Below are 13,523 nucleotides of genomic sequence, written 5' to 3' on the forward strand. Positions count from 1 at the left end.
ATTAGAATACACGATCAAAGCGGCTTTACTATGCAACAATAGCGTTGTTTACAATAATGTTTTTTAAGCTTTAGCGATTTCTATTTTTTTAAAATGTGGTAGCTATGTCGGCGCAGTCTGTTGAGCTGACTGTACAGCAATGCTGACATTATATATCTTATAGTAAAGAATAATTAAACGATTATTTAGCTAAAGTTAACCAATAAACTTTTGCATTTTGATATTATAGGGAAAGGCTATATTGCGAAATTGATGGCAGTCAAAATCAAAGCTGAGCTGTCCTTTTAAATTTCCCTCATTGGTACTGTGTTTTTAAATGTCAAACGTCAAAAATTAGCATTTTAAATGTCAATGAGGTGGCTTTCCTTCATTGCATATTTAAAAAAATGGCGTCTCTCACTTCTTATGCATTCAATACAGCGCTGTATATATGTTAGGGTGATGTAGAAGAAATTAAAATTATTTCGACGACGATATCACGTGAACGAAACCATTTTATATTGAGATAATGCGCCTATGCCAAGTCAACAAGCTTTGAATTCGGCAGTTCTACCTTTGACATTTCTGACTACATCGCCGCTTAAGCAAATATAAAAGAGCGCTAACTTTGATGCTTACGGCCATGAATTTCGCATTACAACCTTGCCGCCTAAAATAAGGGATAACAAGTATGAGGCAATTTAGGTTAGACAACAGTGTATTTATTGATCCATATGACATACATAACGCCCACCATTATGTAAAATCGAACTGAACTGACCGCAACAACGTATATTTCCTAGTTTTTAAAATAAAAATATATCACGGTTAAAAAACACATTTTATTAACGGTAGTAACAGATTATGCCATTAAAGAAAACAGCGGCCCAACTAATTTCTCAAGTTTTGTTTGCACCTTCTCAGGTAGCCTGCTTGCGAATCGAATAAACTATACCCACAGCGCCGTGAGGCATTACAGAGGGGGGGGGGGGGGGCAAGACAACTCAAACACAATCGAAAAAGCAGCAAATGCAGATAGAAAGCAAATAGGCAAGCAAATGAATCAAAGAAGCATACACTTTAACAAAAACAAAAAAGACAAGAAGAAAAAAAACAAAGGCTTAATTACAATGCATATTTCGCAAAGAGGAAAAATACATCAGGGGAGGTAATGTTAGCAATATGATGTGGAAGTTTATTTCATTCGCGAATTGTTTGGGGCAAGAAGGACATCTTGAAGAAGTTCGTTTTACACCTGATCTCTTTTATTTTGGAGGCATGATCAAGACGTGGTGAGACATAGTCGGGATGACGCAGATAATGCTCCCGGTTAATGTCACTTCGATTATGAAAGATATTGTGGAGAAATTTTAGTCTAAAAAGTTTCCTTCGCTGCTGGAGTGATTCCTATCAAAGGTTATTCTTTGCAGCGGAGACGCTAAAATTCCTGGAAAAATTGGCATTAACAAATCGCACAGCCAAATTCTGGATCCTTTCAACCTTGTGATTATCTACCTGCAGCCAAGGGTCCCAGACGCAGCAAGCATATTCAAGTACTGGTCTAATGATAGTTTTATACAGGAGCTCTTTGGCATCGGGCGGTAAATTCTTCGCATTTCTGCGAAGAAAACTCAGTACTCTGGAAGCCTTACTTGTAATGTAGTCTATATGGAGACGCCAGGACAAATTTGCAGTTAAGTATACACCAAGATATTTATGTTTGAAAACTTTTGACAATGTTCCGCGTTAATACAGTATAAAAAGTCATGAGAATTTTTTTTCTAGTAAAACGCATGTACACAGATTTTTTCACGTTAATATCTATGCGCCAAGTATTGCACCAGTTGGTAATCAATGATAAATCATTCTGCAGGGCAATGCAATCGTCGGAAGTATGAATGACCCTGTATAGAACGCAGTTGTCTGCAAACAGACGCATTTTTGAAGAAATACCGCAACATATATCATTCATGTAGATTAAAAAGAGGAGTGGCCCCAGAACCGACCCCTGAGGCACACCAGACAATACATCTGCCTGATCAGACTGCGCTCCATTTAACACTACTATTTGACGTCTCAAATGCAAATATTCTTTAATCCTGGCAATAACTGAACAATTTATGTTGTGCCAGGATAGTTTTTCAAGCAGTAAAAAATGGGGGACTAAGTCAACGGCTTTCTGGAAATCTAAATATAAACAGTCATTAGTGGATGCGTCGTCCAAGGCGCCAGCCAGGTCATATGTAAATTCGGTCAATTGCGTGATACAAGAGAATCCAGTGCGGAAACCGTGTTGCTGGTGGGATAGTAACGAAAAGCGTTCAAATTCATATTTGAGCAGCGCAATAAAACAACGGGACACAACGAAGAAAGGACACCAAAAGCGCTGCGTTGTGTCCCGTTGTTTTAATGCGCTGTTCAAATATGAATCAATACCAACTCTCCCAGTTCGCAGCTTTAATGAAGCGTTCAAATGATTCATTATGTTTCTAAAGAGATATGTTCAAGCATCTTGCAGCTAATACTCGTTAGCGAGATCGGACGGTAATTTGAAACGATACTGCAAATGTCACGACGTGAAATTCTTCTCCTAGGATGCATAAGTTCACATGACTACCTCCATGAGATAAGACCCACTAGCCACATGATATGTGCCATCTCAAGCTCGGCGAACGTTGAATTGTCCCTCTTACCAGCATGTCCGAAGCAAAAAGTATAACGAGCAATTGGATGCTCGCTTTTTTTTAGGTTGTAACCTGGGAGGATAACTCCTACTTGCTTCTGACTGCTTTCTCCAGTAGCGGTAAAAGCCCTGTGCAACATAATCATGACGTCAAACTCCATAAAACTCTTTACAAATGCCTCACAGACTTTTCCGACATTCAGAACATTCGTTCGTGTCTTACATCGCGTATCGCATATTTAAAAAAAAAAGCTTGCTGCGGACTGAAAATTCAGGCTGTCCGTTTTTTTCTTATGTGCGTATTATTCTTTCAAAAAGGTGGAAAGGCTCTTGATTCTAAGGCTTAGAGAACGATTGCACGCCAAAAAATGCATCGAGTACATTTGAATTGTCTCCTGCCAAATTTACCTTGCTTGAAAAAAAGCAGGCTTGTTATAGCAGAATTTTTTTATGAAATAAGAGCAGAACTGTTACATCAAGCAAATTATGTACGAATCTAAGTGATCAGAAAAATATATTTTATTCAGGATCTAAACATATAGACAGGCAATTATTTTTTAATGCCGGAAAAATACTGGCGGCCCATGGAACGGCCAGCTACGATGCATTCTGCCTGTTACAGAATAAAGAAGCACCATTAAAACCTGAAGTAATAAGTTTTCATTCAATAACGAAAACAAACGCCTTTGAGAACAATTGTTCTCTAAGGAAAGCAAAACTATGCATATCTTGTTGTGCGTATCAGTATGAGGATTGCGAAAAAAAGGAGTTATTTTTCAGGGCCGAGTGATATTCCACGGCTTAAATTCAATGAAAGTAAATAAAAAAACACCATTTAGACGTTGTTATCAAGAATAACTGACAGGTTTAAGCTATAGTAGCGAAATGTCAGCCTAGATCATGTGGTGAATTTTGACTGAACAATGGCGCTCTGCTCGTGACCTCTGTCTATGTTGTTGAGGAGACCTACGTATATATACGGAGCAGCCGAGAACGTTCTCACAAGACGACGACTATTGAAGCAGTGGTAAAGAGCTTCATCATGCAGCTTCTTGTCTTTGCAATTGTAGGGCTGGCCTACGCTGCACATGGGCATAAGCATGCTACTGAACTTCCTACTTGGGCAAATGAGACAAAATATGGCAGATACCAAGACGCCTGGAAGGTATTTCGCTTTATTTATTGCATGTTCACGCTCAACACTAAAAACGTGCTCATTCTCCGTGCTGGAGCACCTCAGTTAGCTGAGTAATTAGCCTTCGTGGCAAACTATTTTCTCGTTTTGTGAATTAATTAGTGCTTGCAATATGAGGCTCTTGTTATTTTTAATGAACCTAATTACGGTGAAATAGTGATACGGATAGCTTCTAGAAGGAAATCCTAGCTGCCAGAAGTTGCAGTGCGGGAAAAAATGCATTGCTAAACGCACTCTCAACCAGAAAACGTTCGGAAAACCTTTACTGTTACATTCTTCAAGTTAGGAAGAAAAGCACCCATTGCATGAGTATCGTAAAAGCTTCTGTTCTGTTTTGTAGTGTTCATGCCTCTATAATTACAATGGTGCTGTTGAGGTTATCAATATACTCATGTCAAGCTGCGATCAAGGGATTGGATTATCCATTGGCTAAATACGGTATTTACAGAGCGCCTTCATTGTCTTAATAGATGTTTTCTTGTGAAGAGCAAAATAGTGTATTTCACAACGAAAAAATATGTAGAAGCTATAAACCTGCTGCGCCAGCAGAAAATTTCACTGAGTGCTAATGTAAAGTTAGTTAGTTTTTAAATCTCTTCCTCTTTACCAGCCACGGTGGCTGTGTAGTTAATGTGCTCGGCTACTTACCCCGAAAGACGGGGGTTCAATCTCGGCGGCGGAGGTGGTCAAATTTCGATGGAGAAGAAACGCTAGGTCCGCGTACTGTCGATGTCAAAGCAAGTTATGGAACTCCAGGCTGTCCAAATTTCAAGAGGCATTCATTACGGCGTCCCTCAAACTCTGAGTCTCTTTCAGACATAAAACCTAGAAGAAAACATTAAGCCTCTTCTTTCACGTTTTCTTTAACTCGATTCTTCGCTGAACGATTTAGGAGGCCCGATTAAGTAAAACTGCTTGAATACATTTTATTTTGACTGCGCAAAACTTCCAGCGAGGCGCCCGCTGTCTCTCGCTGTGCTACGTGATCACATTTTAAACATTCCCATGTGGTCGACACTGTTTTTCAAACCTTCACTGCTATCCCTCTTTCACTATTGTTTCGTTACCTCTTTTTTTATCCCTCTTTCATCATCACCATCATCATTTATTATCCCTTAAGGGCCCTGGGTTGGTCATTACTACGTGAGGGGGGGGGGTAACAAGTACAGTATTAACGTGGTAATATAATTAAAAAGCGAAATAAAAAGCAGAGAGGCAAGTAACGTTATACATTCTTATGAAACCATGGTTATTGAAAGGAAAAGACGGAAAAAAGACGAAAACAACATCCATGCGATTGATTTCCGCATATCTTTACAAATCAATACGAAGGTTTACATGCACAAATATTAGAAACACAGAAAAAAACATACAAGACAAAGCATAAAATATGACATATACATGAGCTTAGGGAACAGCTACAAAGCAAAATTCACGTTCTGTATGTGAGTAAACATGGAAATGTTTGCTGATAAGAAGATTATTTGGCAAAGGAAGCAGATATTAGCTGCCTAAATTTAGAGTTGTTACGATCATGGACTATTGGTTCCGGAATCGAGTTCCATTCTTCAATGCCAAAGGTATGAAGAAAGACTTATTAAATGCGTTTGTCGAACAAGTTATGAGTTGCACGCCCATAGAATTGAAAACTCGACGTGATGTTCGTACAGGTGGTACAAAAAGGAGGGTTCTCAGGTCAGGGTGGTTATAATATAGATTGTGAAACAGGCACAGCCGGGAAATCTTCCTTCGGTGCGCTAATGATTCAAGGTTAATGGTTATTTAATGGCACTAGCGCTTACTCGTCTATCATAATCGAAACAGATGAAGCGAGCCACCCGATTCTGGATGCTTTCAAGTGATTCAATTAGACATTGCTGGTGAGGACTCGATATTGCGCTCGCATATTCAAGTTCCGGTCTAACGTACACCTCGTAAGCGAGTTTTCTTATAGAACGTAGTTTTGTCGTCTACCTACGTATGAAGGCGTTCATACCTGAAGATATCCTGTCAATGAACAGTTAACAGCCCACACCGCTGGCAGGAATCACTCTTACCTCTGAGTTTGCCGCATTACGTAGCGTGGCGTAAACCTTAACAGTTTTTGTCTATGAAAAGTACAGGCACATGTTTGGAACTTTGTTCGGGCAGCACGCTGCTTGCGGACTGCGTCTCTACGCCTGTAACCTGTGGTCAACCCGCTGCATGGTTGCAGTTTTTCGCCTTCTTGGTGCATGAATAGTCATAGAGCAACTTACAATAGTTTAGCAGCGTCTTAAGTAGGTGCATCTAGCCCGATGACGAGAAAGGTTGCTTGAAGTGCGTGGTTAAGAGATCGTGCGTATCGTAAGCACGTCCCGTCCGAAAATTGCGAAAGTGGCACGACGCATTTGATGGGCCGTCGCCCGATCGCGGTCCCATCGAAGCCGCACTGAAGCGTGGTATGTGCCGGACAGAAATGTATTGTAAGAAAGTTTCGCATTGCCTTCTGTAACTCTTCTTGCGATTCATACGAACGAAGCCAAAGCATCAAAACGAAGGAGCATAATGGAATACTTTTTTAGTTTGTGCCGTAGTTCAGTGATCAGCACCACGTATTAAAAAAATAAACGTTCCCAAACGCTCCTTAGTTTCGCCGTTTCATTACGTAATACTGGAGCCATCATTGAGAAGCAATCTGAAAGTACAACTTCTAGTAAAATAGGAAAGCCTAGTACAAGGTTAGCACTTTAAACAACCATTCTTGGTGGTTCTCTGTTTCTTTGTTCACATTCCTTGTGGCACTGTCTTTTTTTGTCCAGGTTGGGAGCCGAAATCTATGTGCTTGGCCATTCATTCCTGTTAAAACATTTCATATTACAGAAAGCCGCTACTCGAAATAACAGCGTTCCTTAACCAACGTCGCTTCGAAGAACGTGTAAACATTAATTATTAAGTGCTTAGCACTGCACGACAACTCAGTACATAATGCAAGACGCAAAAGTGGAACTGTAGCAACACTGCAAGACAGATTTGCCTTTGCGTGAAATGTAACTGCACCGATGCTATTTCAGAGCCTGAACCAAACCTATACAACGAAATACTGGCTGGTAAAGGCAACATTCAACGACGATGGTGCCTCGTGGGGACGTGGTTTTCGATGCTTGAGTGTTGAAGAAAGAAACATCTCACAAACCAACTATAGTGTGGTTTCGGTTTTCAAGTTTCAAAACGAAAGCAGTACCACAAGTAAAGAGTAAGTAGTTAATTATTCAAGGAAAATTACTAAACATTCGTATGAAAGCAGAATATTTACATTTTTCTTACGTTAAGAACATTGCTCGTCAATCTTTGTTCGCATTCGTAAGTGACAGTGGAAGATTTATGCAAAAGACTAAGTACAAAACGGTGTGGTTTTGAATAAACAATATGTTAATAAAGGGCGTGTGTAAACTGAAAAATTGTAAGAATAACACTAATAAATAAAAAATACGATACTTGTCCCGCACGCCAACGATATGCTAAGCGCGTTATATGCCTAAAATCGTTTCCAAAAGTAATGTTTCCCATGGAATGTGTTGTCAATTCAGTTCTGGTGGTCGCCCTAAAATATTATACACCATCAAGTACAGTTACCGAACCCTGAAAGTTAAAGGCGCCATGTGCGTGCAGAACTGCTAAGTGAAGAAGCAAACCTTTAATACGTGCTTTCAAGTCTTATAAACAATTAGCTTGTGCATGTCACTTCCTGTTTCTGTATGTGAAGGAATCGTTGTATTCATAAGATGACCTTCGGTAAATTGAAAAGCGTTGCCTTGTGCGAAACATCAAAATAAAATGTGATCGCCAGGAATTTAAACTAAGTCCTTCACTATTTTTCCGTCTACTCTAACCTCCCACTATCATAAACCACCACGGAGAGAATGCAAGGCTCAATGCAGGGCCACACATATGGCAGTCTTATATCGCTGCCTGTCTAAAACTTAAAGAAAGCTAATAAAAGGCCAGCAATTGGTAAACTCTTCCCGAGTGGAGATTAGAACTCAGTTGGCACAGACGGCGAGCGATTATTCATTATATACTCTGGAACCGTTTTTATGAAACTGCATGCACGCGTCTGTCGATAAAATCTATTGATTTAGTGACAGAGAAAGGAAAGCAACAAAAATTTATGTAAAAACGACCATAAACCTTAACAGTGACACGTTAACTGGCTCGTTAGTGAGAAATAGTAGTTCTTTAATTTATTTTCATGAATAAAAATCATATTTAATTCAATACAATTAGGAAGGTTTTCGAAATATAGTTTTGTTTGCTAATAAAATGTGTTTAAAAACGCTATACTGACGGAATTAAATTTTGCTCATCAGATCAGTACTGAACTAGATGTGTAAAACTACCTGGCTCTTCTTTTGACTGTAAATACTTCAAGGATTGTTGCGGTTTTCTTGAGTGGAGTGATAGTGCGGGTTGCTTTTTGTATTGTGACTTTAGGTTTAGGATACTTGGGTTTAAAGTCGCAAAACGACTCAGGCTAGAGCTACTCAATACTGTAGTGCACCGGATATTTTCGACCACCTGGAGTTCTTTAATTAACACTGGCGCCACACAGCACAAGGCTGTCTATAGCATTTTTCCTCTAGGAATGCATAAAAGATGAAAGGACGGCGGAAGAAATGCTGCGGCTTTTCTCCGAATATAATGTCCGAGACTTATATCTCGACCATATGGCGGTAAAAAAGTCCAGATGGTAGAAATTTCCGGTGCTTTTCACCACGGCGTTCATCAAAGCCTGAGTCAACTTGGGACGTTAAACCCCATAATCCATATATCATGACAAGCACTATATCTCCTCGCATGTTAGGCACCTGTCCATACGTGGCGCTGACAAAGCTAAAACAATGATTCAGTCACTATGGACGAACACCTACCGCCTGCTCTTATGAGGACGAAGTGGAATCCTTAGACGAGAGCAAAAGAGATTTTAAAATTTCGTTGGAGATCATATATACGTGGCTAATAAGTAAAGTTTAAATCTACACTCATGTTCTTTCGTTTCCTTCAATGCGAAAAGTTTTTCTAAGCTCTTTTTTAACTATTTATTCTTGGAAAACACTGCATCTTGTGCCCACTGCTTAACTAGTTATTGATCTGCTTACTGATTCCAGATACACCGTAGAAGAACAAGTCCAAGCAATTTTTCAGTATAATTACACAACAACACGAAATGCCATTCAATACACTTTGGAGAGTAAGTAACAGAGCTAATTTCAAATGGTGATTTCTAAAGGCCGTAACCCGATTGTTGAACAACGATTTCGGGTTACTGAATAAGCATTTTTCCTTCGCTGATAAGGAAAGGTAAAAAAGACGAAGAAAACAACAACCTCTAGAAGTCACGTTGAATGAGGTCACATTTTTTTATGCGTCGAGAGAACCGCTTTTCACTACGTAAAATTTAGCAGGTCCGAGAATTGTGTCATTAATCATTCGCACCATGAAGAAAGTATTTTTCTTAGGGTCTTACATAAGAATATTCAGCAAAGGTCGACAATAATTAAGAAAACAGCATTTCTGCTCAATATTTAGAGAAGGATTCAACTTCAATTCTTGAATTGAAGAATTGAACTTCAGTAGATTCGGGGGGCCGCTTTTCTGAAAGAAAGAACATGAGATAGCCAAACACTGAAACCAAAGGACGATTGTGGTGAAGTATGTGAATCCAGGAGAAAATTGAAATAATTTTGCTAAGCCATTGTCCCGCCAGACCGATTGCATCAAATTTTCACACTTTTTATAAGGGCATGGAAATTGTGCAGTATAAATAATTGTGCAATATATAACATAACTTCTTTATTTGAGAGCACTTCCATCAAGGACTACACATTTTATGCTCAGCGGTAACCACGTAATAAGAGGGGAAGTTGAACAATAAACAATGATTTCTGACCAACAGATGGCACCAAACTGAACGACACCCTGATCTTCAGCAACGAGAAGTGCGATATTTTCAGCGTCCCCTATATGAATGACGGCCGTGGTATGTATCGCTTTGAGATCTTTGCAGAGTTTTCTTCTCAAGAGTGCAATTCCAGCAGCATTCTACTTCCGCAAATGAGACAGAAGTTTGGCATGAACGAAACGAGCGCTACAGATGCCATTCAGCACTAATTTCTGTTCTAGGGAGCCAAAAAGTACAAAACAAGGAAATATGACGGGAATCAGAAAAAGAAGAAATGTAGCGGAATTACTGTAACAAATGCTCACAAAGAAAACATTTGGTTGATTTGTTTCATTTCAAAAATGCCTGTCTATAGGTAATGAACAAATCGGCTTGTTTTTGTCCGAGGCATTCTCGATGTTACCAGAGCTCGTGGCGCATCGTTTGAGAGACACAGTGTTAGACACAGATGTGCCTATAATGTGCCTGTAATTTGTTGAAGGAAGATGTACATTATGCACGCACTTGTATCGGCGCCGGAGCCGAAACCGGCGTCAAGCATGAGGGTGCTGGAGTTGGCAAAGCGGGCCCGTACGCTCGCAGAGATTGAAACCAGTTAGGTAGCAGCATCGGCGGTTCCCTCCGGCAACTAACCTTCGGACAGCTCCCGTCGATGAAATGAGGAAGTCTGGTGTCGCCGGCCCGCATTTCATGTGCGAATCGCAGAAGGCTGTCTTTGCTCCTGTCCCAACGATGAAGCCCTTACCGGGTGACAGGGAATAACTAAAGCCTGGCAGGACGTATTGTTAGAAGCCTGAATAATCCTACGCGGCCCTCGGCAACACAAGCGATTGGCTTTGCGCATCAGTTTATCACCAATCACAGTGTCACGTTCAGCTAATCATTCGCTTCGCGTATTCTTCACATGAAACACAGAGAGATTGAGGAAATAGTTATTGCCCTGATCTACAGGATTGCCTAATTAACACTTTGGGATGAGTGCTTAGAGAAAAGCGAAAAGAACCAACTGCAAATACGAAGGTTTTTGGAATATTTTATTACAGAACATGCTTGCTGTGCTCCCTCATTGGAAATAAGAAACAACAGGAGTAAATTGTAAACATTTTCGCAAATGTTTGCAGAGCTTACACTTCGATAGAAAAAGTGCAAACTTATGCGTAATTTGAGGCTGTCTCATTTGGAAAGTTTCGTGTACATATCTAACTTAAGGCTAACTTTGAAAGAAAACAAATTTACTAACGCTCAGAAAGTGTGCAAAATAATGCTATTGTTATGGAAAATTTTATTTGCGACTGGAAACAATTTTGAGATATTTTGCACACCCTTTTCTTTGACCGTGACTGACAACTTATTCTTATTTAAAGAAAAATGCTATCTTTTTCGCGCATCACTGCCCATTGATGTGCCTGGCTATTGAATGTCGCAGAAGTGTTAAGAGGCGTTCTTTGCTTACGAAGTATGAGAGTATTTTCCTTACGTTTGCAGCAACCGATTATGATACGATTACAATCATGTTTTCTGGCCACTATACATCTGTCCGCCGGATGTATTTGCGATGTAAAATCCAAGTACCTGTGCCTGCCTTCATACCACTTTCTATGAAACTACGTCATCCCGAATCTGCGTCGTTAAACAACTATTTCGTCCGGTACGAATGCAAGTAAAAGAGATAGCGAGGCAGCATGCCATTGTTACACTCCCATCTATCAATGAGATGGAGAACGTGTTTGCTGCTGGCCACGCAACGTGAATGGCTCGGCCTACAAAAAGGGCTAGCAGCCGCCTTCGCGAAAATTTAACATTCAAAAAACACTGAATGCTACTCTTACTAGAAGTGAAGCAACAATCATTTCGGTATGCGGGGCCTATCGTAAGTTTAATATTTCAGTGCTTGAACGATCACTAGATCGAATTGTATGAAACTTCCACTGGAACTGGCATTTCACTTTTTTGTCACCCCATGAAACAAAAAAAAAAACTCAGCCCCAACACTTCGTTTCTTAAAATATTCTCCACGAAAGTCTCGCCTACAATGCATCTCTACCGGCCGTCTTCATTTGGTCACAAGAAAGTGACGTTAGAAATGAGATCCCTTGGAGCGATTCCACGGCTAGCAGTGACACGCGCTTTGTACTGTATGGAAATTTTTATGGTTATGAAAGCATTTTATGCCTCCTGAGGCCTTGAATCTTCCCGTATACTCCTCAGAACCCTTGCATTCCAAAAGGCTCCAAGATGTGTGGGCAGCTGCAGAGGCAAGGTCGTGAGACTGATGATGTCTAACATTGTCGTGCCTCGAATGGCAGTTATGGTCACTTATGATCAGGCAAGAAACATGGTCCTCTGTGACAAGCCTGATTAAAAGATGGTCTTCGTTCTGTTTCCTTTCAGGATGTGAGCTCTGGGTAAAGGACAAATACCGTGATAACGTGCCATCGTGTTGCTTATTCATCTACGATTTCTTCTGCACGGAGAATGTCACAAGCTACGAAATATACCAGAAGGATAACTGCACAAACATATAAATAAGCAGTAACCTGGCACTGCAGTAGGAAGGCATTTCAAGACTAACCGTCGGCTAAAATTAGTCGTCGTGTAGAGCAAATTCTTTTTCCCATGCCTTTCACCCTGTAGCTATATTTAGAGCAATAAACAGATTGTATGCATCGCGACCTTTTCTTACTGAATCGCCTGTGGCAAACAGTTTTCTGTGCCCGTTGTCACAAAATTCGGCGCATAGTCAAAAAACAAATAACAGGCGCCCCGCGAGAAAACGAACAGCGGAGGATCAACCCAGGATAGCAGGTAACCTTGTGTATGCTGCTGCCCTTTCCACTTTCCTTGCCGCCGCGGCGCCAAAGAGATTATGGCCGCGCGAGCCGTCGATTGTTCCAGGAGGTTGGAGTACATTCTACCTATTGCCGACGGAGAGGGCGCAGCCTTGACCAAGCTAAATGAGGCTCTCTCCCCTTTTCTCTCGCGTCGACAACGGCGCATCGCGAGAAGGACCTGGAGAGTTCTCGAATCCGGTTTTCTCTCTTTGCCAATGAGGTCACGGGCCCGACGCGAGAAGAATTGTACAGTTGATACTGTGTGTGTGTGCGCGCCTGCCTTAGCGAGAAAAACGACCAGACGTGGACTGCGTCTATAGATAAACGCTGGCCGCTGTCTGCCAGCCCGAGCCGAGCCGCCGTTCAAACTTCAGAAAAGCGCGCCCGCTCGACTCCCGAGACAACACCACTCGCCCAGCCACGGACCACAGTGGGCTGCTCTATCGCGTTCCTCAGGTCGTCAGATTGTCGCAGTGCTCGGTGAACAAATTGTGTTCTGTTTATTTTGTGGCGAGAGCTACACTGGTCTACCAGTCGATAATTTTGCGGTGGCTGGGAAAAGCCAGTTGTGCGCATGCGCCGTTACCATGGCAACCAGAGGGGAACAGCAGTTGCGGAGTGCGCTTCGCCGTCGCCGCGACCGCGCGCCCGCTCCACCGTCGGAACGAAGCGCGCCGCACGCTTCGTCGCGCCTCGCCGCACGGCGCCCTATCACCCTAACCGCACATCGCATGCGCAGCATTGCGTGTAAAAGGCGGAGATCTAATGGGCTGCTGTATCACAACATGTGACATGCATCGAGAGGAGAGTCCAGCCGCTGCTAAACAGCGGTGTAGGCAACAGAAGATTGACTTCCGATCCTGAGGTTGTCGCCTGCACTTGGCAACTCAACAA

Source organism: Amblyomma americanum, chromosome 9, assembly GCF_052857255.1.
Source record: "Amblyomma americanum isolate KBUSLIRL-KWMA chromosome 9, ASM5285725v1, whole genome shotgun sequence".
Taxonomy (NCBI): domain Eukaryota; kingdom Metazoa; phylum Arthropoda; class Arachnida; order Ixodida; family Ixodidae; genus Amblyomma; species Amblyomma americanum.